The sequence below is a fragment of the Carya illinoinensis genome, chromosome 15, assembly GCF_018687715.1.
Source record: "Carya illinoinensis cultivar Pawnee chromosome 15, C.illinoinensisPawnee_v1, whole genome shotgun sequence".
Taxonomy (NCBI): domain Eukaryota; kingdom Viridiplantae; phylum Streptophyta; class Magnoliopsida; order Fagales; family Juglandaceae; genus Carya; species Carya illinoinensis.
In genome coordinates this window covers 38605451-38631669 of record NC_056766.1, presented here as the reverse complement: position 1 = coordinate 38631669, position 26219 = coordinate 38605451, and the positions used below count along the sequence as shown (strand labels likewise).

The window sequence follows — 26219 nt, the reverse complement described above, 5'->3', positions numbered from 1 at the left end:
ACAAAAACAGGTACTCTATATATGACTTCAAGTATTAGAGATACTATTGCAATTGCTGATGCAAATGCCAACCTATGGCATCAAAGGCTTGGTCATATGAGTGAGAAAGGAATGAAAGTACTATTATCCAAGGGGAAGTTACCAAAGTTGGAATCAACTGATTTCGACATGTGTGAAGGTTGCATTTTTGGGAAACAGAAAAAAGTTAGTTTCCTGAAAAATGGTAGAACTCCAAAATCTACAAAGTTGGAGTTGGTGCACACAGATTTGTGGGGGCCATCCCCAGTTGCTTCTCTTGGAGGATCGCTGGGTACTATGTTTCCTTTATTGATGACTCAAGCAGGAAAGTATGGGTTTATTTTTTGAAAAATAAATCTGACACATTTGATACTTTCAAGAAGTGGAGAGCCATGGTTGAAAATGAAACAGGCTTGAAGTTAAAATGTCTGAGGTCAGACAATGGAGGAGAGTACATCGATGGAGGGTTCAAAGAATTCTATGCTGCAAATGGGATTAGATTTCAGAAGACTATTTGTGACGCCCCCAAAATCCCCATGCCCGAACACGGGGAAATTGAGACGTCCGGATGGTGACAACCCGGGTCACCATCCCATCGACGGGTGCCGAGTGTGTGCAAGGCAACAGATGTGTACAGAAAAACACGCAGCGGATAACGAAAGTCATAACTAAGTACCAGAATTTTTCTTAACGTAGCTGATAAAATATTACAAAATACAAATACAGCTTTAACAAATATAAAAAATAGCATCAGCAACCCGGCGGAGCCGCATCCTGGGGCTCAGCCTCCTCCTCTTTGTCCTCTAACTCTGCACCAAAAGCTACGGAACCACGAATGGTACCGCAGGTAAGTAAAACCCAAACACTACCAGATAAAAACACATAAAACTCAAACAAGATGCATGATCCATGCCCAATGCACAAAGCCCATAAAACACAAGTTTTCCACACACGCCAAAAAACCCATTTGGCCCAAAACATATCCTTTCCGAAAAACACGCCAAAAGTCTCATTTGGCCGCCAAAAGTCCATTTGGCCCAATATCTCGCCAGAAGTCCATCTGGCCCAATATCTCGCCAGAAGTCCATCCGGCCCACGCCAAAAGTCTCATTTGGCCTCATAAACCCTTATCCAATTTTAACCGTATGCACCATGACCTCCCCTAGGGGTCATCTGCACACCCTGGCTCCAGTGTCACACCGTAGAATACCACCACGCATGTGACACCTAACGAGCGATGCCCAGTTCCGCGCCACGCGCGTGTGCGTAGCCAAGCATCCTCTAGCCCTCGCCAGCGAAGGGCCACGGAGTCGGTGAGTAGGGCGATGCCCGGTTCCGCGCCCGGCGCGTTCGTAGCCAAGCATCCCCTAGCCCCGCTCCCGTCATCTCTCTCGACAACTCAGGGGACATCACTCAGTTTATTCCGCTCCCGAGTGACCAGAGGAGCTCCACCGAGATAATAACCCATCCCGGCTTGGGCTCGTGATACACACGCACCCGCAATACACTTACGCCAATACACAGGCTTTTCACATAAATCCACAAACACACGTGCATGCACCATGTAATGCCATAACAATGCATAATAAAATAATCCAACAATCATAAATCAAATAAACAGGCAACTCCGTCCTCCATCCATCTGACCCCCGAAACTCCTCGGACTCAGTCCGGAATCAACAACCAACAACTATAAATAAATTGAATGAGCGATATATATTTAAATCTGAAAATAGGGTTTGGAAAATACTTACGGCGCTATATGGCAATTTTAGAAAACAAGCGGCGTCGCAAACGGCGCCGGAAAGCAACGTCACAGTGAAAATTCACTGTGGCCATGGGTTTGAAAAACCCACTTTTGAACGGGGACAAACTAGGACACGAGATTGATAGGGGGTGGTCTAGGGATGGTTGTGAAGCTATTGGAAGTGGTGGTTGGCCGTGGGTGGCGGCGGAATCGCCGGAAATGGCTGGATTACCCAAAACGGAAACTAAGCTCGTAGGAGCTGTTCCGGTGGTCGTTGGAGGCCGGAAATGGGTGGGTTAGGACGGCAAGGAGTCGGTGATGAAGTAGTGAAGAAATGGTGGCCGGAGGTGGAGCGACAGCGGCGGATCGGAGCCAAAACCATGCGGCTTTGTTGGACTTTTTCCGGCCAAATGGCCGGCCGGTTGGGGGTGAGCTTTGGAGGGGTGGTGCATCGGAGGGAGGGGAAGAGAATGGGACCGGCGGGGGGTCGATTGGTGGCCGGACGGCGGCGGTCTGGTAGAGAGAAGGGGACGCCGGCGTGAGGGAGAGGGAGGAGAGAGAGAGAGAGAGAGAGCACGGGGGGGTTCCGGATCGGGGAGAGAGAAGAGAGAAAAAGAAAAAAGAAAAAAAGAAAAAGAAGGAAAAAAGAAAAGAAGGAAAAAAGAAAAAAGGAAAAAGAGAAAAAGAAAAAAAAGATGTGAAAAGAGATGAGGTCCAGTCCTCACTCCGGGAAAACGAAACAAACCGCCAAAAAGATTAAAACCACAAAACAACTAAAAAAAATAAAACACAACCTCAAATAAATTAAATTAAATCAAAAATCAATTTTAAAATGCAAATAAATTAAAAATTTTATTTCATCTTCTTACCCCTACATGCCATCAGACGTTTCACGTGCGTGCGTACAGCAGCTAGGGATCGAACACGACTATGTGGCACTTAATTGTAACTCCAATATATATATTTTTCTTAATTAAATACGGGTTTGAATATTATTAGCTTGTTTAATATTACCTTCTTTTCTTTTTAATATATATGTCCTTAAACGTCTTAATTAATTGCCACGACTTTGACTTATAAAAACAGATTCTTCGTCAAAGTCTACGGTACGTACGTAATGTAATTCAATCCTAACTTGTCCATTAATATGAATCTCGTCATCTCCTTCTTCCTACTTTCTTCTTTCTCCTATATTATATATATAGATATATGTATTTTCTTTCCCTCCCATCTTGTGATCTCAACCTTAAATATATATATAATATTCTCATGTGCTGTTCTTGCGTACTGTAAGAGAGAGAGAGAGAGAGAGAGAGAGAGAGAGAGCATGAAGGTGTTGTGGTTTCTTGTACGCTTGTACTGTGTTTTTCTGCTGATCTTCCTGCATGCATCCTTTGGTACTGCAAAAAAGTAAGTATGTGTGTGTATATACAAATTTACCCTATATATATATATATATATGCACTAATTAGGATCCCAATTATTATTTGTACATCAACACTTCTGAATTAATATTTTAACAATTAATATTTTGTACAATTAGCCCTTTTATAAGTACTTCGAATATATATTGCCTATATCATGTCAAACTTTACGTTTCATGTTTTCATTGATCTGTAGGGGTGCTCCGGTTAATATTGCCAGTCCAAATGGCCGCGAGGCCGATGGCGGCCAGATCAGAGCTAGTTCTCCATCACGTCCCATCGGAAAGCCCCCAAGCCACCCATGAGATCATCAATCACATGCACCTACCTTGCTAGTTCAATAAATCAAGCTGCATACTAATTAATATAATATATATATATATATGTTTAATAAAGAGATGATGAAACAGCAGATATTATATATAGCCTATATGCAGGCTGAGATCATTTCTTGTATGAAACTTAATTTGCAATTAATTCTCTAGTGAGTTAATTATTTCCGTCTGCTACTTCTATTAATTGATCGATCTATTAGAATTCGTATAATTTTTTACATTAATCTATATTATTAATTATTATTACTATTAATCTAATGAGTAATTCTACATGCAATCGTGAAGTGTACAAGCATCGTGCAATTGATTTGAAAAAAAAGTGGGGTCCATTATTAAAATATTAAATTTCTTTTTATGTGAGTTCCATATTTTTTTTTTTAAATAATTACAAGACGTTTGCATATTCACAACTGCAAGTATTACTTTTCATATTAATACCCTGCATGACTAGCTAAGAGTGCAAGCAAGGATATTGGAGTCAACTATCAGGAACATCATCTTGCAACAAGTACCGATCGTCGATCATCATATGCTCAATTTGCAGAACAAAATTAAAATTAAAGGAAACGAGTTCTAAAATGCAAGCTTTCCATCGGTTGAGATCATATATTCCTATGGAGGCAATCTACTTTAATTTGGCCCCTAGCTAGGAATTACAACATGAGTAGCATCTCTCTCTCTCTCTCTCTCTCTCTCTCTCTCTCTCTCTCTCTCTCTCTCTCTCTCTCATCAACTGCATTAAAAAGCATCATTGACCCAACATAGCCCACACTGAAGATCAGAAGATGGCCGCAATGCAAACAATTTTTTATTTTTTTTTAAAGGGAAGGGCAAGCCTTCTTATTAATCAATCATCCTCATATGTGGCGAAGGAAAACCTTATACAAGGACCTAAGCTGCAAAATACTAAATACAATAAAAACAATGCAGCATAAAACAGAAAATGCAAAAATCCATGTAATGACAAACCCCCAGTAGGCGAAATCGAGAACGCCCCAACAACTCAATCAATTTTTTGGGTCTTGCATAAATAAGGTAAGTCACTACTATCAGTACGAAAAATGCCCTTAAGCAAAAAAGAAATGTCATATTGAGCAACCCACTCTTCATTGCAGCCACTACTACCCATCCTAGCAAGGAAATCTGCTGCCATACTTCCTTCCGTGAAAACATGGTGAATCAAAAAATTTAGCCTTTATAACAGTCGACTGATTTCTTCCCAAAAATCTTCCAAATATCATAAATTACACTTCCCTTCTTTCAACCAGTTGACCACCAACAAGATGATCCTTCAATTAAATCTTGGCATGCATCCCATGGCCACTATAGCTAACCCTAACCCCTTAATTAATTCAACAGTATTTGCAAAGTTGGTTAATGATGATCTTTACAGATCAGAGCACAAAATCAAGAGCTACGTACATGAGCTAGCTAGCAAGCAGTAATTGGCATCAAGCAGTTGATCGGCTCTTAATTTGTTGAAATCGTTTTTAATTAAGGACAATGATACACCACCAACCACATTACAACCCATTTACCACTCATGTGCATTTCAAATTTTTTTATTTTTATTTCATTTTCTTTTAAGTATTTTTTTAACATCCTTAATCATTAAGAAAAAATTTTAAAAAAATATAATTTTATTAATACTCACTTCCTTAATCATTAAGTAAAATAAAAAATTAAAAAAAAAATCAAATACAAAAAAAGTTGTAGATAAGTTGTAGCTGAGTAGTAATAATATCATTTTCCTTTAAATTAAATCGAGTAAGATGACGCTTATCCTTGTGATGAAATTTTAGAAAATGATTTTAGAAAATCAAACAGGAATTACTGACCCTTTTAAAAAAATTTCTCTTTCCTTCCCCAAATATAAAAGGTTCTAAGTTTAAAATAAAAACCCACTTTATAAGTTAAAAGAGAGCTTGCAGGGGAAATTTTTAAATTAAAAATAAAAGTCATTTTACAAAATTACCCTTTCATACGTTACATGAAAATTTTGGGGGGGTGGGGAGGACATATATAAAAACTAAAGTGATGAGTCGAATACCCAGTAAGTATCACTTCACACAGTTAAAATATACTAATGTAGATTTTCAGTCATGTATTCACATTCATCTACATAGTTTACATAAAATATACATTTCATTTAAAATATTACAAGGTGAGGTTTTTCTTTAAAAAGATTTTCCTTTCATAAAACATTTTCCACACATACATTCATTCATAAAGAGCTAAATGATCACACAATAATCATTTTAACTGTTATCACATTCATGCTGTGTGTTGGGGTTAGCAGTCTTTTGGACTCGGATTCTGCCCGTGGCCATAGGTTGTGAATCCCTTTTAGTCAGAAGGGTAGCACTGGGTACACCACTAGTACTACTTACTCGGCATTGCAATTTGCCCAATCCTTTGGTACCCATTCATTCAGTCATGGCTATTACCTATTTTTATATATTAAAACATTCATTTCCTTTCATTCATTTAGTCATTTCAGTCATTTCCTTTTCATTCTTTTAATTCAACAGTCTATTCATTTCATAAACATCATTTAAAAGCATAAGCTTAAATATCATCATTTAAAACATCTTTTAAAAGCATAAGCATGAGCATCATCATAAACATAAGTTCATGACATCATTTAAAATCCATTTCATAGTCTTGTTTAAAATCCATTTCATAGCTTCATTTTAAATGTCATTTAAAAGCATTAAGCATAAATCTTAACATTTCATTTCATGAAAATAAAGGAAATAGCTACTACGTATATCATCCATTCACATGCATATAAATATTATTTTGGGATGTATAAATAGGGGCTGCTAAAGAAGGCCATACATACTTATACCTTTAAACCTTCACACATAGCCTACTTTCATAAAACATTCTTTCATTCATTTCATTTCATAAAGCATCATAAAGAAAACATAATACCTACTTGGACTCCATGCTATTATTATATCATGCAATCCATTCTTGTGCATGTCAGATGAAAACCTACATGTATACATAACCTCACATTATTCATTTCCTTAAGCGCATAAGTAACTTAAACTTAGAAAATGTATAAATTATTCTTGACTTGGAATTCCTTCATCAAGGCATACTCTTCAATCCAATTTCCATCTTCTATGCTTTCCTTTATCACATTTCTTAATCACAGGATTGTAACTTGTGACCCACTTGAGGTCACCTTTCCAACACATAGCCTCCTATCTCATGCTCTTATCCTTCAAAGTGAACCTCCTTGATTCACTTTAAAGGCTAAGACACACAATCGCCTCCATCATTCTATTTACCTACCAAACTATCCATTTTGATAAATAACTTAGACCAATGAAGTTACATATCTCAACCTTAACCATGCATAGTACACAACCTTAAGCCAATCTGAAGGCTTAAACATTTTGCACTCATGCTTGGGACATATTATCCATTACATATGGTAAATTTGTTTGGCACATGCGTTTAACTAATTTACACATGTACCCAATACTTCTCAACACTACTTCAACTATATCGCCATAGAATATGCTTCACAACTACAAAACAGCTCATTGCTTCAACATATCACACTTCACAAACTACACAACAACGCCACAACTTCACACTCTATAGTCAAATCACAACAACACAAGGTGCCCAACACTTCATCTTACACAATCACAACTACTCCGTTCTCATATTACAACACAGTACAATATTTCAACTAACTAGCCAAATATCAACTTCGCAACAGTATAATTCTTAATGAAAAATGGATAGGCATCATACCATAGCAAGAAGCTAAAAACTCGAGTCGCTTGCTACTTAGCATGATCCCGCAGTGGTGACTATGCACGTGCAAGAAGGGGTCAGTTGAGAAGCGGTGGTCACTGCTGTGACCTTAAAATAGGGGTTGTTTAGGTGGAGCAAGGGTTCAGAGGTCTTCTTGGTGAGAGTAGGAGGTGGGCTTTGGTCTTACTATGGTGGTTGGTGGGTAGCTTGGTCATGCATGGTGGTGGGGGTGTGCGTGGGTGCTAGAGGCCGAAAGAGAGAAGAGAGGTAGGCAATTTCTCGGCTGGCTAGGCATGGTGGCGTTGGGACTGGGTCATAGGTTGACCCTGGGTGGCCATGGGTGGCAACAACCATGGCATGTGGGCTGCGCACGGAGCAAAGCATGGATCGGGTGAAACCGGTGAGGGAGAAAGGGAGTGAGAGGCATGTGATTGAGGCTCGACGTTAGATCTAGGAAGAGGACAAGGCCAGGATGGTGTGGCATGGCAGCTCAACGTTTGAATCTAGGTTGAGCATACATACGTAGAAATATATATATATATATATTATATATGCACCTTTGTTATACGTAAGCTTGATGTTCATGTAAGGGTATATACACACACACATACACACATATATGCACCTTTGTTATACGTACTTACATAGATATATTTTATTTCTGAAATTAATATGCGACCAAATTTCTCGTCCAAGTAAGATCTATCTTCTTGATCTTCATCATGATTCTCAACGTACAGAAATGCCACGATAAATTAGCTAGCTAGGTGCTATACATAAAATCCAGCATAGATTTTCTTGCCATGGGTTGATTATATATCCAGCATCGACCATATGACAGTCATAGATTTTCTTGCCTTGCCATGCTCATGTTTGGGTAGTGCATGACTGATTAAGGGTTACCCCACATGTCAATCGAAGCTGCTCCAAATCCTGATCTAACTCATGTGTATATAAAAGATCAACAAAATGGAGATCAGACCATGGAGAGACATGGAGAAACTATTAACCAATGATAGCTATATATCTATCTCAAGCTTTCTTAATAATTTGAGGCGTGATCGATCCATGGCTCTGGTTTCATACAAGCAATTAGTTGCTTTCACAGTTGCATTTCTTCTCTTCTCCGTTATCTTAATCACTATGGCGGGTATAATTATTATTATTATTATTGTTGTTGTTGTTTAATATTGTTTTTATCTTTGTTGTTTATTTTATTTTCTGTAATTATAAATTTCTTAAAATAGTTCAAAGGATTTGTTTTCTATATATAAATGGAAAGTAAATGTCCAACTGATCGATTCTTCTCATACTTCTAATAATATGGCAGGTGGGTTTACTAAGTACATGAGTACTGAGGGAAGGGTTGGCCGCGACGTTCCTCGTGATCACGAGTTTGAAACTGGCAATGGAAATTTATTGAAGAAAAACAAAGCATATGATGATGATCTCAGGGGATCAGCAGAGTTTGATGTGATGGATTATACCCCAGCAAGGAAGAAGCCACCTATTCATAACTAATTATATGCATGCACGGCTTGAGTACTTACAATTATAAATATTGAAGAACCAAAGCAAGGCTTATCAGCTTGTGGTGCCATGAAAAAGGGCACGGAGGTCACCAGACCACGCCATCCATAAACACCAAAAGCAAGCCTTAATAGCTTGTGGTGCCATGAAAAAGGGCGCGAAGGTTACCAGACCACACCACTCCTAAACACAAAAAGCAAGCCTTAGCAGGTTGTGGTGCCATGAAATAGGGCGCAAAGGTCACCAGACCACGCCACCCCTAAACACCAAAAGTAAGCCATAGAAACTTGTGGTGCCATGAAAAAGGGTGTGGAGGTCAACTCAAGCTGACCAAGAACAAACAAAAAGCCAATAAGATAGAGCAATCTAAGCATAAACAGAAGACCAAATAACAAAGATGTGCAATAGCAGAAGTAATAGATACTCATCATTGTAAACCAAGGTTTATTAACAGAGCAAGATTACAACGTGTGAAAAGTACAAAATTTTCATAAAAACAAAAGGAAGGAGTCTAGGAAGCTAAGGAGCATCGTAGGGAGATGGCAACGGAGGTACACCTATAAAAGCATCAGGCATATCATCCCGCCCAAACATATTGACTCGACGGCAGGCATTTTCCTCAGGAGAAAATAAACCCTGATCTAGAGTTTCGAGATTAGGTCGGCTAGAAGGAGGTTCCTAAGCCTCAGAATGCTAGAGTAGTGGTCATAAGCAAAGGCGTGATCCCTGGTAGTAGGGATGTGACCTAACTGGGCACGAAGCTGTGCGATCTTCGCTTAAGTAGCAGCTAGCTCATTCGTCTTCTCAGTCAGCCTCTAGTGCTTGGCAACAAGAGCCAAGTTTGCCTTCCTAAGATCCTCGTCGAGGTATTTACGGCTGTCCTTGTATTGCTCATGGCAATTATAGAGTTCTACCAAGGACCCTTGCGCCGTTGAAAGGTCAAGGGTAGTAAGGCGGGCTTTCTCCACGGCGGCCGCCAACTCCCGTGACAGCTTGCTACGGCTTTCTTGCGAGTAAGCTAATTCTTCATGGGTTGAGTTTAACTCTCCATCACAGGCGAGAAGCTCAGAGTTTAGGCCAAAAGAAGTGTCAGGGCAAAGTTGTCCCTAACCTTCACTCTTGGGTGAGGCAAGCGTCTTCACAGAGCTCGAGGACTTCTCCCAAGTCACCATGCAATGAGTGGGAGTAGCCTTCTGACTGCTCCAGCAGAATCTCCAACTCCTTTTTCTTCTCAGCCAAGGCTTCCAACTCAGTCCTGTCAGTCCGGCACTTCTCTGAAGCACGCTTGGCAATGTAGCATAACTTATGCCACTCTTTGACCTCCTCCTCTAGGAGGGCACGATCTACCACAATCCACATTGCCAGATCTTTAATGCCCTGCAGAAAGAAGGTGAAACAACCCAAAGTAAGAAATGGTGTGTAAGCACAAAGGGAAGAAAAACAAGCCGCATTGTACCTCAGAGAAACAGTCATTTAAACGATTGGCCATCTGAGTGATGGCTTCAGCTTGGGCACCAGTAGAAGTAGAGGAGGCACTGCCACTAGCATCACCCCCAAGGATTTCCCTAGGGCTAGAAACCAACCTGAGAGAGGAAGCCTTCTTAAACCTTAGAGGTGAATCCGCCACCTTTTCTGACAGACCCCTGAGGCGCAAGTGGAAGGGGGCATGGTGTAAGCCAGGTCGGCCTCGATTAGGTAGGCATCCTCCGACAAAAATTTACCCCACTCTTTCTCGAAGAAGAAGTTAGTGTCTCCCCTAAAGGATGAGGCATGGAGGAAGAGAAAAGCCTTCGCCACTGCCAACCATCAAATGAATGCTTCCCCTAGAGACAGTGATTGGTGGGGTCTTTGGGGCGGTTTGTTTTGCCCTTGTCTCATCACATTCATCCTCACAACAAGAGGTTGTGCGCTTTGCTGCATCATCATGGTTGCCTTCTGGGAGTGTGGAAGCTCCATCTGCCCCATTGATGGGAAAGGCACTTGCCACCTCTCCACTAATAGCTCCAGTCGAAGAAGGTGGGTGAGTCTTCACACCTGTGATGGAGTCTAGATTGAGGGTGGCCACCAGTTCAGTGTCCAACTCGCCTTCCCTCACCAGACCCTCTAAAATAGGAAACTCAAATATAGGGTCGGACGTCCAAGGTCACGCCTGCTGGGGGGCACGAGTTGGAGGGAAGCAGCCAGATCAAGGAGAGCTATATTGGCTAAACCCACAATATCCCTTAGATTGAAGGAACGCGGCTGAGTGGGGGACCCACGGGGTGATGGGAGCGCAGTAGTAACTGGCGGGGTGGACAATTGGACCTGATCACCCTCTAGGGGTGCGGCAGCTTCCTCTAACCACAGCGGTGGCTAGCTACACAGGTGTATGAATCTGGGCGTCCTCTGAGGGTGCCAAAACTTTTGTAGGTAATGGAACTGGAGGCACAGTTGTGGCTGGCGATGTGGGCATTTAGGTACTGGCGCCCTTTGAGGGCGCCGAAATTTTCTTTTGTAGAGGCAAAGAGAGATGAGAGTCTTAAGAGTGGGTCCTTTTTCTCTAGCTTTCATCTTCATTCTTTTGCTTGCTTCTTTTTTCCCTGTTTTATGCATTCATCTCATTCTCAAATCGCCTCTTTTTCTCTTTCTTTTCTTGTACAAGGCGTGGTCACGCCTCTTATGTTTCTTGGAGAACTTCGGTAAAGGAGGGGGAATAGTGTCTGAAATAATGAATGAATGCCCTTGAACATAAGATCGATTGGGAGACATTAGGAACCGATCGATATAAATGGGCGTCAACCAAAAGTCGATCCAAAGATCATCAGAATGAGCTTCAGCCTAGGAACGGACGGTTTCAATTCGGGCTAGTTCCCGACATGACAAAGGTTCCATGGTAGCCCATAAGCTCTTGTCATTAGGTAGAGGGTGCCAGATCGCTCTAACTGGAAAACATATGAAAATGTCTTCTTGGGCGGGAAACTCCTAGCCCTGACCGGTAATAAAGAAAAACTTGGTTATCCAAGCTTTGGCATTGGAGTACCGAGTCTCAAACCGAGCCAAGGTCTGCCCGTTATCTTTCTTACGAAAACTGACGACTTTGCCCTTGGTAGCAGCCCTTACATTGTAAAAGGCTAAAAACTCCCGGGCAGTCAAATTGGGATAGGGATCACCAAGTGGCTCTAGGACCATACGAAAAACAATACAAGTACAAAGATATGCCCTCAGCACAAAGGGGTGTAGTTGAGCCGGCACCAGACCAAGAAGATCCAAGATATCGAGAAGAGGGCGGCAAAAGGGGAGCCTCAACCCATGTGACAAAAGGGATACAGTCATAGCAACTTTACTAGTGAAACCCTCGTCATCACAACATCCAAACGAGGGAGCCTCCATCATAGTTGTTTTGGGGATGCGATATTCCTCCCGAATCTATGGTAGATGTTTCTCACGGAGGCCTGAGTGCTACGCGTACCCATCGAAGGTCGTGCCTTCTGGGACTTGGAAAGGTTGTATGGAGCTGTCGCCTTATTCAGCCATAGAAACTGGAAGGGAGAAAGGAAGTAAGGATGCAAAGAAGACAAAATGAGCAAGAAACAAAAGCAAGAAAGGAAGCACAAGGAAGAAAAGCTAGTAGAGAAAAAATTAATGCAGATAGAGAAGGGGTATTTAAAGAAGAACGAATACGGAAAGCCAATAGCCATACACATCATGGCTTGACACTGGAACAGAAAAGTAACCATCGCACAAAAGCTCCCCTCCTCTTTCACCACGATAGTAGGAAATCATGGGGGCTCCTAGATTTTTGAAAAGTTGAAACGGAGTAGGAAGGAGAGTATGAAAGGTCGGTGGACGCTTAAGGGTTCATAGATGGGCCTAGCTTATACCAACAGTTATTCTCTTTCCGTAAGCCCAAGCCCTTGGTAAACCATCAAAAGATATAGGGTTGGAAACAAGAAGGGGGTCCATAGCGAGGTTCACGACATTTATAAGGTGGCAGGATTAATCAATACAAATTCCCTACACCTGGGGGGCGAAGAGAATTAATAGTGCCTAATTAATTACGGCCTCTATCAACATCACATGAGATCGACCTGCGCCTAATTATGAAGATGCCTATTAGTACCTTGCCTGTAGCTGATAATCTTATATGGAAAGGAACTGTTAATGGGCATTTTTCTATAAGAAGTTCCTACCACTTGCATAAATAGGTTCTTTCAAGAGTTAAGGGTGAATCTTCATCTAATGGACCACAAGGATTACTATGGAGAAGATTTTGGTCCTTGCAAACAACAAATGCTGTTAACCTGTTTGATTCTTCCTGTCCTATTTATGTGCTTGAAGAGGAAACACTTGCTCATCTTTTATGGAACTATCCATCTGCTCAGGATGTTTGGGTTCTGTGATCTAAGTCTATTTAGAAGGAAAAATTTCAAGCACTTGATTTCTTTTCTATTTTTCAGCAACTAATTGACAGATTATCAAGTCAGAATCTTGTCTTGTTTGCTACCCTAGCTCGTCTCATATGGTTTAGAAGAAACACACTTATTCATGATGGCACTTTTCAACCCCCTATGTGCTCTATGGAAATGCAGTTAAAGCTGTTGAAGATTATTGCAATGCAAGAACCAAGTTAGTAGGGTCAGGGCCTCAGCTACCTTTGCCTGCCTCTCGATGGGAATCATCTTCATCACTGTAACAGCCCGCTAAAAATTCAATTGTGGAATTTCTATTGACTTTAGGAACCTCGTGAAGACTCTATAAGCTTTCACGAATCCATTAATCATATAGGTTTTAGTCTAACTACATAGTTAGTGTTATTACTCATTATGGTATCAGAAGTGTGTTTTTGATTATTGGAGATAGTTAAAAGTGTCTAAATGTATTATGGTTTGTGCCATTAGACTCGAAGGGTTATTTAAGGTCTTATGGCGCAATAACACTTTTTCATATTTTCGAACGAAACGTCTGTTCAAAATTGTGGATATTATTGGATAAAAATATCTTGAGCTAAATTTTGTGGATATTATTGGATAAAAATATTTTAAGCTAATTTCGTGGATATTATTGGGTAAAAATATCTTGAGTTGATTTTTATAGATATTATTAGGTAAGAGAGTCCTACACTCCACTCTCACTTCTGGTAAGAGAGTCCTATACTTAACTCTCACTTCGGGTAAGAGAGTCCTACACTTAACTCTCACTTCAGCCTCATCTCTTCCATATCTCATCCATAAGTATCTCCAGCCATCACCCATGAAAATATCTTCATTTACACTTTCTATTAAAAGAATATCAAACACTAACTCTCGGACAGCTTTTAGGAGTTCTTTTGCACACCTATTTCGAAGCTTTTGTAAGTATTTTATCATAAAGTCTCCTTTATATAAGTTGTTCCTTTTTTAGTCTAGTTTACGTGGATATCTTATTTGCCCCATTTGAAGATCATTTGGTTAGTCAAATATTATGTAAACTATAGAAAGGTCATTCTGGGAGATAAACTGGAGAATATGTTATAGTTTGGAGTTTTTGACCAAGCTAATGGATAAATATTGGTCCGAAATTTTTATGGAGTATTTTTAACATGTATATATGACTATTGGTTGAGGATTTTTGCATGATTAAAGGTTTTGATGAAAGATTTTCTTAGATTTAGAAACTTAGAAACTGGAAGAGGAAAAACAGTTTCTGTTTTGAGAAAGTTTAACTCTTTGGTGGTCTAAACCTATTCTAATGACTTTGATAATTTTATTGGAGGATCCTAAGCATCTTATATACATGTTATAATATTATTTTGAAGATATTTGATGTTAGTTTCAAAGATATGAAATTTTATGTAAAGAGATATTCAGATAAGCCAAAGTGTGGATGTTCTTGGCTAAATTTATGTTTTGGTTAATTTTTAACCATGTGATCTTGAATTAGAAGCTTATATATGTTTTAGAACATCTTTTTAAACCATGTGATGGTTTGGTTTGAAGATCACATATTTATAAGTCATAGATCAAAAGGTTGATCAAAATAAGTTGGAAACAAAAATCAATAGAAATAACATATGAGAATTTCGGCCCTATAGAGTTTTAATAGTTGTGATTAGTTTTAAATTTCTCTAAATTTATATTTGAGTTGAGGATAAAATTTACATGAGGCATGTAAATTTTGGTGACTTTTGGAGTTAGTATGCAAAATCTTTAAGTTATGGGTAAAATAGTCATTTTCCTACATGTAGAGAGTAAAATGGAAATTTTACTCTTTAAGTTAGTATTTTCCATATTTCAAGTTATTAGTGATTTAGTGCTAACTTTTAGAATCACTAATTACAGTTCCTCGTGATCGCGCTTGAGGTTTTATAAGAAACGCGGAGATCGAGGTAAGTTAGTTTTTAACTTACTAGCAGTCTACTGTGTATGTGTGCTAAGTAAAGGAACTACAGTGTATGTATGTGTGTTATCATATATTTCATGCCATGCCAAGTTATCACGTAATTGTCTATTATACATAATTTATTCTGTCATCAATTTTTATCTGTTACATAATATATTCTGTTATGTATTACTGTACATTACAAGTACGTCATGCTAAGTATGCCATCTATTACATGTATGTCAAGTCATGTAATATTCACTGTTGCAAGTATGTCATGTTAAATATGTTGTCTATTATATGTTATGCTATGTTACGAAATGTTTCTATCTCAAGTTGGTCATGTATTTCAAGTTATGTTCAAATCACGTTATGTTACGTCAGGGTTTCAGTCCTTTCGTATTCGAGTCACGTTTCATCTTGATTACTTATGTATGGGGTCACAGCAATTGTGACGCATACACTACGTGAGACACAGCAATTGTGACACGTAGAATACATGAGGCCACAACAACTGTGGAGTATGTATTTACACGTAGAATACATGGGGCCACAACAATTGTGGAGTATGTATTTTTCATGTTAAGTCAAGTTTGTGTAAAATACATGGGGCCACAACAACTGTGGAGTATGTATTTTTCATGTTAAGTCAAGTTTCAGAACAAGTTCATGATACGTCAAGTTTCAGATCAAGTTCATGTCAAGTCAAGTTCAGTTCATGTTTCAATTTAAGTTATGTCAATTATGCTATGTTCTATGCCAAGTTATGCTTTAATTACTTATGAATTTGATTATGCATTTATGCTTTTACTGTCATCCATGCATCATTAGCCTGTGTGGAAGTTTTTTGTTAACTTGCTGAAATTTGTAATCAAATCTCACTGTGGTAGTCCCAACTACCATTCTCCCTGAATGGTAGATCTTGTTACAGGACCTGAAGGAGAATCAGGAGCTGACCAACTAGACATAGTTGACTGAGCGACGATGCGACATCAATGTTAATATAGTAGTTAACGTAAATTACTACTTGTACGATGGAGTTGCATCTCCAGTACTTTTTGGATCATAATCATTTTGGACTAATGTTATGATCTTAGTTGTTCAATGGGTCTTTATATATCAAGTATGTTTTAAGCATTTGGGATATTTTCAATTTGGTGCATAGTATTGCTAAAAAAATTATTATCCGCTGCGAATATTGCATAATGTTAGATGCATGTTAGGAATATTGCATCTTATATGTCATGAACGGGGGCAGGTAACCTTGTGTTGCATGTTTCGACGCTTCAAATGTCTGTCCAATCCCAAACGGAATTTGGGGGCATCACAATCACCTTGGGTGAAAGTGAATTGGGTTGTGGCAGTACGAGTTGAGCTCAACAGAATTGGTGTTGGTGTGATGATAAAGGATGCAAATGGTTATATTTTAGCAAGTTTGATGCAACCAGGGGTATTTTGCATTGATCCTGTGCTGGTAGAAGTAAGAGGCTTAATCACTATTGTGTCATTTTGTCTTGAATTGGGTCTCGATTTGTTAATCTTTGATGGTGACTCAAGTCAAGTGGTTCAAGCCACTAAGAGTTGTGCTTCTCTTGCTTGGAAACTACAGTATTTTATTTCAGATTTTTTCAATCTTATAGGACATATTTAGTGAAAAATACAGCATGTCAAATTGAATGGTGTTGCCCATCAACTAGCACAATCTGCAATGAATTTAGAATATATATATATATACAAAAATTCTATATACAGTCACTTTTATATATTTTTATGTACATTTCATTGATGTGATTAGTTGTATATTAAAAAAAAATTGATACTACCAATCACATTAGTGGAGTGCACATGAAGTACGTAAAAGTGACTGTATATAACAATATTACTCATATATATATATATATATATATATATATTTATATTTATATAAACTAGTAGATATTGATTGTGCTGCTAAAAATCTCTTGTAAAGGTTGAGTGCAATATTTCAGATCAATAAGATTGACTGCTATGTTGTCGTTCAGGAAGGGGAAAAAAAAATCCCTCTTCACACCGTAATCTTTCCGATTAGAGCCGCAGCAAAGCAAGACAGTCCATACACCACCATAAAAATATTAGTATGTCCCAAGCAACCACCTCGTCAAAAACAATTACAGAAAACGTCGTCGGTAAGCTTCCTTCCCCCCACAGACCTCTTCTCTGTCGTTTTCTCCCTCCACTGTTAATAACCAAAGAGCTCGTGTGGTTTGCTCAGCCCATCGACGACCGCAGGGAACGTCGAAGCACAACCCAGGCTGCCTGGAACCTGCCGACGAGGCACACCCTGCCACCTCGAGCCATTCCCTTAAGCCAACGTCGGAATCTTCTTCCTCTTCGCGTTGGTCCCTCGGTTTGACAGTTCTCTCTTTCTAAACTTTTTTTCCGTGTCTCACCGTCACTTTCAGAGGAGTCTTCTATTCTCCGCCGCCGGAGTCCACTCACCTCCACCACCGCACCTCACCTTCTCTCTCATCCCAAATCTCCCCGTTGCACCATCCTCTAATTCCCTGGTAAGCCTCTGCTTGTTTATATTGTCTTCTTTTGAGCCTGGAAAAATATAGTTACAAACATAGTTGTGTACTAATCTGTGCACCAATGTGATATGATTGGTCAAAAAGTAAATTTTATTGAAAACAGTGTTAATTTAAATTTTAAGTATGAATAAATCAGTATTGGTACATAGATTAGTACGCAACTATACTTGTATGTAGCAAAACTCTTTAAGCCTTCCCCAAAAAAGTACATGCTTATTTTTTGATATTACATAAACAATATCCTCCAACCCACCCACTGCTCAATGAGTGCTCATGGCCTTTCCGTAAAATCCCTCTTGAAGGAACTTTTTGTTTAATTACATTTCTGCCCTTGCTTAAGTGCCCGTGACAGATTTTGTGTTATAACTTTGTTCAGTACGTGGGCTGATTTCTCATGTAAAAGCCCGTTATCCTTTATATGAACTTAATTTAATTGAATAAATATATTACCTATAAGTATTAAATTATAATTAAAATTATTTTAATAATTATATCACATTAGTAATTATTGAATTCAGTATATACATAGCTTAATATTTTACTAGATTAAAGTTTATGATATGTGTTCGATTGGGTAGAATGCTACGACACATTTTTAAAATAATTTATTAACATTTAATATCTCGTATAGGTAACGAACTACGTAGTAGAATCCAATAATTAGCAGTGATAAGAAGTAAGTAGCATGCTCATAATTTTATGTATTGTAAATATTTTATTTTTGCATGACAAATGTGAGGTCTAATTATTATGGTAGATCATAAAATGAGGATGAGGATGAGGAAGTCTCTAAAGAGGTTGATGATTCGATGTGTTGTTGTCTTGTTTCTTGTTGTTGGGAAGGGAGTCCATTGAAATATTTTATGTACTATAGAAATCACTTTTGATGGCATATTCCATTATTTCTTGCAAATTGAGGCACATGGTGGACAAGTCCTGACTTTTTCAGGAGAAATGTTTCCAAACAAGCCGAGGTTGAATCAATGGTTGAAATTGTAAGCCCATCTTTCCCTTGCTTAGTGATTTATTTTTATGCCAGTTTCTACTTCTGGCATGGTTAATGATATTTTCCCTTCATCAACAAGCAATTGATGCGCGTGTGGGGAACTATTGAAATATTGATAAACAATGCAGTTGACTGGATGTTAATTTTACTTTGATCACCATTTAACATCAAATGCTACTCTCTTTAACTTATCCATCATATTTGCAGGAATTACTTTTGGTACTTTATTAAAGAGGATGAAGAAATCTTAGTGGCAGGAGGTTCTTGATTTGAATCTCACAGGGGTATATCTCTATTATCTTTTGCATATTTCTTATTTCTTTAACTCGATATTTCCTTTTTTTTTTTAACATGACCCTTCTTGCTAAACGAGGGATATGGTAAGCAAGAGTTTATCTCAAGCAGGGTTGTCAAAAAATAGTGTGGGATGGGAAGACAATCAATATTTGACATGATCCATGGGTTCCAAGTTATAGAAATTTGCATCTTGATCCTATTGTGGAGTTGCAGAGTGAATTACTAGAAACAGTGGATTCTCTCATCAATTTGGAAACAATATGGTGGGATATTAATAAAGTAAGGGCTCTCTTCAATTCAAGGATAGCTTGAAAAATTTTGAAGATTATCATATGTCCAATGGGTTAGGAAGATTAGTGAATCTGGTTTGCAAAAAGAAGTGGTGAATTCAGTGTTAGGAGTGCATACAAAATGATTCAAAATAGCAGGGATAACTTAGTAGGGGAGAGTTCTACAAGCAGTAAACTTAATAAGCTATGGAAAGCAATTTGGAAGATGAAGCTACCAACTTGTTTAAATTTGCTTCAGAAACATGTGGATATTGATCCAAAGTGCAATTTGTGTACTCAGCAGAATGAAGATTTGGCACACGCTATTGTGTACTGTTTTGAGTTGACTGAAATATGGAAGTGCTATCTGGCTGCTCTGTTTGATATTCCAAGGCACTCTTTGTTATAGATCTGATACAACATTTGCATAATAATTGTCCTGCAGAGGTACCGTGTTACAAACTTTTTTCTTGATAGCATGGAGTTTTTGGTTTAGGAGAAATAAAAAGATTCATGAATCTATTTTACTTACTCCTAAACAGGTTGTTGACCATGCTATCTCTTTGCAGAACTGTCGCAAAGTTTTATCTCAGCATAGAGGAATAAATCAGATCAAGTAATTATGCAACTGGAGACCTCCACCAGTGGGTTTTCTCAAACTTAATGTCGATGGGGCTTTATTTTTTGATCATATGAAAGTTGGAATTGGAGTTATCGTACGGGATAAGAGGGGAGATGTCATTCTTGCAGCAAGTAAGGTGGAACATTATATTGAAGATCCAGAAACGATAGAAGTAGTGGCAATGCTAAGAGGTTTATAGTTGTGCCTTCAACAACTATTATTAGAGTCAAATTGCAAGCTATTAGTTGATGAGTTACAATACGAACTAGCTGTTTCTTCTTCAAGATTAGGAAATTTGGTTATGGGGGTTAAAAGACTGATGTCTTATTTTGATGTTTGTTCTTGTCAATTCGTTAATCGCATGGGTAATAGAGTTGCTCACAAACTTGCTAGACTAGTTTGGAATGTTGAGGATTTAGTTGTATGGGGGGATTATGTACCTAATCCTATCCCCCAAGTTATTTGGGCCGATAAGAATCTTTTGTAATCCTTATGCAATAAATGAATATTTTCTTATAAAAAATATATTTTTTTTATTGTGGTATATCATATTATTATCGTGCTATTGGTTTCTATCTAAATTCGTTTGTATTTAAAAAAGCCAATAACTTAAATATTTTGATGCTTATTTAAAATTCAGAATATTGCTTGCTATTGTTTGGTGGAGCTTACAAAACCCCGAAAAAATATAGCTAGTGGAGTTTATATAATGCGTCGGCTACATACGAATATTGGCATTTAGATAAATGTCTTTAATTTATATAATGTGCTAGTAACGTATTAGTGGTAGCATTTAGATAAATACCGTTAATTTATATAATGCACCAACATCATAGTAGTGGCAGCATTTAGATAAACGTACACCATTAATTTATGCAATGTGGTGGCAACGTACTAGTGGCGGCATTTATCTAAACACCGTTAATTTATACAATACACCGACAACATACTAGCGGCGGCTTTTATTTGAAAAACTCTATATATTTTATGTCATGTTATGGTAACATATTAGTAGCAGCGTTTAGATAAATACCGTTAATTTAGACAATGTGGTAGCGTTTAGAAGGACACCGTTAATTTCTACAAAAACACCAGAACTTGTAAACAACAACCACCCACTACGGCATTTGGTTGTGCCGGTAAATAAACACCGTTAATTGATTGGCGGCATTTAGTTAAATTATTGTCGGCGCTTATCAAACACGGCAAATCACTTTTTTCTGTGAAAAGGAGCTGATCATGTGTTATATATGATTCATATATATTTTAATTAGAGTAATGTAAGATATAGTTTTAGGGTACTGCACATGAGCAAGTCTCATGCACTTCTTTTATAAAAATGAAGCTCATTATTAATTTATATATATATATATATATAAGTCCCAAATTTTATATAAAAATGAACAAGTCTCATTTTCCTTTTAGTTAAGAGAAATACTTTTTGCAGCCGGCGTGCAGTCGGCTGTAAAAAAGTGAATTAATACGGGACCTACATGAAAAAAAAAATTATTTTTATAACTTTTTTTATTCATGTAGATCTCCCTGAATATAAAAAAAAATTTATAATTTTTTTTTATTCATTCCGTATAGCCGACTGCACGCCGACTGTATTTGTCGACTGTATGTAGCAAAGCCCGTTAGTTAAATTTGATCATGTGCGTACACAGTGCTACTTAAATTGCCAAAAAAGGCCGGTCTTAATGGACACGACTTTAACTCATAATTACAACAAGATAACTCTTCGTCAAAGTCTAGGCCCGTAATGTAATTCACTAATAATTTCTGTCTGGGGTAATGTAATTCACTAATACTTTCTGTCTGGGGTAATGTAATTCAATAATCATTTCTGTCTGGTGCAATGTAATTCACTAATTTCTTCATGAAACTGCAGATGTAATTGATCACTCCTAATTTCTCCATTAATAATTTAATATGCATCTCATCCTACTTTCTTCTTTCCCTCCCATCTTGTGATCTCAACCTTAAATATTATATATTCGGTGCTCTTCCTGCGTACTGTAATACGAGAGAGAGAGAGAGAGAGAGAGAGAGAGATCATGAAGGTCATGTTGTGGTTTCTTGTACGCTTGTGCTGTGTTTTTCTGCTGATCTCCCTGCATGCATCCTTTGGTACTACTGCGGTCAGGTGCGTATGTGTGTCATGTGTGTGTATACTAACATAGATATTGAAACAAATTAACCTTCTAATTAATGAATTCCTTTCTGAGAAAAACAAATTAACCTTTTATAGGAGGACCTTCATAGCTCGCTTAATTACTTGATTAATACATGCATGACTACATTAATTATTAATTTGCATATATACATGAAACTTCAATAACATTAGTGTTTCTGTATTATACTGCAGGGGCGGTAATATTCTTCCACGATATGCTGGTATTTCAAAAGGCCGCGAGAAGGATCAGCCAATACCGCGTGATCTTGTAGTCCCATCGCCTGTTGTCCCCCCCCATAGCCATCCATGAATATATATATATATATATATAGAGAGAGAGAGAGAGAGAGAGAGAGAGAGAGAGAGAGAGAGAGAGAGAGAGAGAGAGATGATGGAATAATGAAGAGAGTTATCAGTCTCAGCTGATGATGATCATGCCCAAGCCCAAGCCATAGCTAGCTAGATGGAAGAGTTACCACTTACCTGGGCTAAAGATTATTCTTCGGTTGATCTTGGGATCGATCTCTTATAATTTTTTGTTTTTTAATTGTATGCCGAATTAAGCTATGTCCCAATGTTTTAGTACCTAAATATTAGAAGTCCATTTCATAATATGTGTGTTATCAATTAAATGTTTGTTTAAATATATTTACTTTGTTATAAGTTTAAATTAAATATTATATTTCATTTTAGTATTTTTGTTAGACATACACCTGAAATTTTTTGTTTTTCAATTTTGGCTTTGATTCTAGATATATAATTAAGACATGCAAGAACTTATCTTCACATTAATTCTATTTTTCAACTTTTTGCATTGATCATAGATGAAAACATTTTTCAAGTTGCAATTGGCTTTGAGAGATTAACAGGTTTTTTTTTTTTTTTTTTTTTTTTTTTTTTTTTTTTTTTTTTTTTTTTTTTTTTTATCAATAAACAAGATTTTATTGTTCATAGGAATAGGCAAGAACCCAAAAATATTCAAGAGTTAGTGGACATCTAAACACGTGTCCACTAATTCCCATACGTGCTTAAGGCTATTCATGTAATGTCACACAAAACTTTCTAAGAAAATATGCAATTTAATAGAATTAGCAAGTCCTGGTTAATTCATTTTTAAAAAAAAAAAAAAAAAATTGAATTGCTTCTAAATCAAAACCTTCTACAAAGGAAGTTATAGTGTTTAAGTGTGAGGGTTGGTGTTATATTTTCTTAAACCAACTAGTTTATGAAGCAAATAAATTAGACTTAAATAACTGCAAAATTATAAATTATGAAGATTTTTTAAAAAAAGAAAAAATGTAAATTATTGTATTAAAAATAAATAGATAAATAAACGAGAATCCTACAAAATATTAACCAAAATTAGAATCACTTCCAAACTGGAAATCAAATATTTATTAACAATGCAAGAATAATTATAAATATATTATTTGAATAAAAATAACTAATATCATAAATATATACGATTTAAGAGAAAAGAAATGATATCATTCAAAAGTAATTTAGATAAAAATAACTGATATCTCATGTCAATTTGGATTTGCACCAAATGCCTAATTTTCCCTCCAGAAAATTCCCATCTTTGAAGTATTTCTCCATCGTTATACACGCAACTAAAGTCAATTATAGTTTCTTTTTAAGTCAAATATTGAGTCTAAGTGTGTGAGTTGGTGTTAAGTGTTAATTAAAAAATCAAATGAGTTTCCATTTTTTAAAAAGTTTTATTAGACCTCGATCGACTCAAACCTCCTACGTACAAAGGAAGTTATAGTGCGAAGTGTGGGTTCGTGTTGATTTTTTTAAACCAACTAGCCATGGTTTATTAAGAAAAAAGGTAGTTAATTTCCTTTTAAGTACAACTGAATCTAAATTTAATTAACCTTGACCAGTTAATTTCCTTTAGGTTTGGGTATTAAGAAGTGTTGAGATACGTTGTGAATAGTAGTAAAAAAATAAGTAAAAAATAATAATAGAATATTAAATAGTAGTAAAAAGTAGATAAAAAGTAATAATAAAATAATGAATAGTAATGGAGTATGTTGAGAAGTGTTGAAGTACTCTCAGTACCCAAATAAAAAGATACGTTGAAAAGTATGTGCAATTATAGTGTCTAAGTGTGGGGGTTGGTGTTAATTAAAAAATCAAATGAGTTTTTTTCTTTTAGGTTGTGTTAGACCTAAACTTAAACCTCTTACAAAGGCAATTATAGTGTCTAAGTTTGGAGGTTGGTGTTAATTGTTTTAAAACCAACTAGTCATGGTTGCATTAAAACTGAAGGCAGTTTTTTTTTTTTTTTTTTTTTTTTTTTGAAGTTGATTTGGACCTAAATTTAAAGTTTAAACCTCTTATAATTAATGACATGAATTGTAATGTCTAAGGCCTGTGGGGGTTGGTGTTATATATTTTTTTAAACCAACTAGTCATTGTTAGTTAAAAATCAAATGAGTTAGTTAAAAATCATGTTTCTAACATATAAATTAATCAATACCAAAAAAGTTACCTAATTAATCCAACATCACTATACTTACAAAAACTCTAACCATCATTAAACAAATCCAACGTGGATCGCACTACCTGCGCAAATCCAAAACATCTTAATTAATTGCCGCCACGACTTTGACTTATAAAAACAGATTCTTCGTCAAAGTCTACGGTAATGTAATTCACTCTAATTTCTCCATTAATTATTATGCATCTCATCACCTCCAGCTTCTTCCTACTTCTTCTCGATCGTATATATATTATAGATATATGCATGTCTTTCCCTCTCATCTTGTGATCTCAACCTTAAATATTCTGTGCTAGCTGTTCTTGCGTACTGTAATACGAGAGAGAGAGAGAGAGAGAGAGAGATCATGAAGGTCATGTTGTGGTTTCTTGTACGCTTGTGCTGTGTTTTTCTGCTCTTCCATGCAGCATCCTTTGGTCCTGGGAGCAGGTGCATGAGTGTCATGTGTGTGTGTGTGTATATATATATATTACTCTTACATAAACACTTCCGAATTAATATCATAATTAATGATATTAGCCCTTTTATAACTTCGGATATTGCCTATATATATCGTGTCAAACTTAACGTTTGTTTTCATTGATCTGTAGGACTATTCATCTAACGTCTCGTACTTCTGGTCCCGCTCCAGGCGGCCGTGAAGTTGGCCCGGTCAGAGCTGGTTCTCCATCACCCGTCGGAAAGCCCCCCGGATCCGGCAGCCCATGATCATCAATCACACCTATCTAGCTAGTTCAATAAATCAAGCTGCATGCTAAATATATGTAATTTATATATATATATATATATAGATGTTTAATAAAGATCAGATGATGAAACAGCAGATCATATAGCCAAGCTATATGCAGGCTGAGATCATTTCTTGTACGAAGCTTAATTTGCAATTCTTTCTCTAGTGAGTTAATTATTTCTCTCTGCTACTTCTATTAATCGATCAATCTCTTATAATTCGTATCATTTTTACATTAATCTATATTAATTATTATTAATATTAATTAATTATTCCCATGCATGGTTTGAAAACCATGGAGTTATTTATTAAAAGGAGAATAATGATCAGTCAAACCGTAATGGATAGCAAATAATTAACTCAGGAAATCTCTCAGCAAAGTACTGATCAATTACTTACAACCTGTCAATGCATGGAAATTAACCCAAAATCTAGATAGCCAAGAGCAATCAATCGGGTCCACCTGGGAGCAGGATGTGGTGTAAATAAAGATTTTACACAACTCAATCGTTGTTTGACACGTATGAGTTTTATGAAATGTAAACTAGAATTGATTGTAGATGAAAAAATGAGTACCCCCCCGCCCCCCGGGCGTTTCTCACTTTCTCCCCTCCCCCTCACCCGTGTCCCTCTTTCAACTCTCTCTCTCTCTCCCCCCTCCGAACCGAAGGATGTCTTTTTAATTTTTATAAAATAATTTAGTATATTCTGAAATTAGAATTAATTTTCAATACATTATGAAATTAATTTTACAACGAGCAAACAAAAAGTACAAGATTTTACCAAGTATTAAACCACTTACAGTGAGCTTAGGTGAAATCAACGACCAAAAGGAAGGAGAATTTAAGGAAGTACTGATTCACAAGATGA

The 26219-nt window shown here is 37.2% G+C and overlaps 3 long non-coding RNA genes across 5 annotated transcripts; all 3 read left to right on the top strand.

Moving 5' to 3' along the window:
- The first annotated feature begins 2967 nt into the window (after positions 1 to 2967).
- LOC122297822 lies at positions 2968 to 3801 on the top strand. Its single transcript, XR_006238901.1, has 2 exons — positions 2968 to 3175; positions 3386 to 3801. It is a non-coding gene; the product is annotated as an uncharacterized LOC122297822 (long non-coding RNA).
- Positions 3802 to 17145: 13344 nt separating this feature from the next.
- LOC122297410 lies at positions 17146 to 20424 on the top strand. 3 transcript variants are annotated; one of them, XR_006238766.1, is made up of 5 exons: positions 17146 to 17335; positions 17422 to 18735; positions 18954 to 19030; positions 19617 to 19759; positions 19882 to 20424. It is a non-coding gene; the product is annotated as an uncharacterized LOC122297410 (long non-coding RNA). The 3 variants fall into 3 exon arrangements; XR_006238767.1 differs by having other exon boundaries at positions 19614 to 19759; XR_006238765.1 differs by having other exon boundaries at positions 18954 to 19759.
- A 4360-nt stretch (positions 20425 to 24784) lies between these two features.
- On the top strand, positions 24785 to 25545 carry LOC122295413. Its single transcript, XR_006238060.1, has 2 exons — positions 24785 to 25048; positions 25210 to 25545. It is a non-coding gene; the product is annotated as an uncharacterized LOC122295413 (long non-coding RNA).
- Positions 25546 to 26219: the final 674 nt, after the last annotated feature.